Raw genomic sequence first — 1,010 nt, 5'->3', positions numbered from 1 at the left:
AAAGTCAGGTGGACTGTGGCTATAACAAGAGTCAGTATGTCAAGCTCATGGCTTGTCTGCAAATATTGGCATTTGAATCATTTGTGCAACATCAATTTCCTCTCCAATATATGTCAAAGGTTTATAATAGCAGAAATTTTATAGAATCAATTTTATATAGAGAATTATTGGATACTTCTTAGACTTAACCTATAAAAAAGCAATCCAGAATTAATGTCTTTCATACTGATTAAACCAGTATAAATACTTATGTTAAATTTAGTTGGATATATTTTTGCATATTCTTAATTTGTCATTTTATATACATCATTGGCTTCAACATATGCCATGTTAATTGCTAAAATGTCATTTTTCAAGCTGGTTGCACGTGTGCTTACATGTCATCCAACCAACTTAAGAGGCTTGGGCAGAAATGTAACATCAGCCTGGAAGTTCAGGTCAGCTTGGGAAAAAAAGGGAGGTGGTCAACAAATGTATTTAAAAAATCAATACATTTGAAGCAGATATTAGAAAACCACAAATATGACACATTTGTGATTATTGTTCATATGATTATGAGTAGATGGACTCATGCCTTTAGATATATGACAATTTTATTTTATAATTTTATTTATTTTTATTTTTTATTTTCATTTTATTGGACTGATTTTATTTATAACCTTAATAACTCTGTAACCCATGTGTCTTACTATATTTTGTTCAGGGAGAAGAAAAATAAGAGAATATTGTAGTAAATAATTTGTAGTTTAATTGCTCTAAAAAACACTTTCACCGAGTAAATACTGTCAGATATTTAGTGCTGATTTACTTTGTATCTAAAGATAAAGTTGATGAACTCCTGTTTTCCACTACATTGTTACATATTGAATGGACTCACGTTTTTTTGACTACTACTTATGACAATAAGACTTTAGTAAGTCATCCTATGCTTTATGATTTCTACTGGTAGAAGTTGTCACTGTAAATACATACAGCCTATATATATATATATATATATATATATATATATA

This window comes from Mastomys coucha, unplaced genomic scaffold, assembly GCF_008632895.1.
Source record: "Mastomys coucha isolate ucsf_1 unplaced genomic scaffold, UCSF_Mcou_1 pScaffold9, whole genome shotgun sequence".
In the NCBI taxonomy this organism is placed as follows: domain Eukaryota; kingdom Metazoa; phylum Chordata; class Mammalia; order Rodentia; family Muridae; genus Mastomys; species Mastomys coucha.
The sequence above is the reverse complement of the archived record's forward strand: the minus strand, read 5'-3'. Positions refer to the sequence as shown.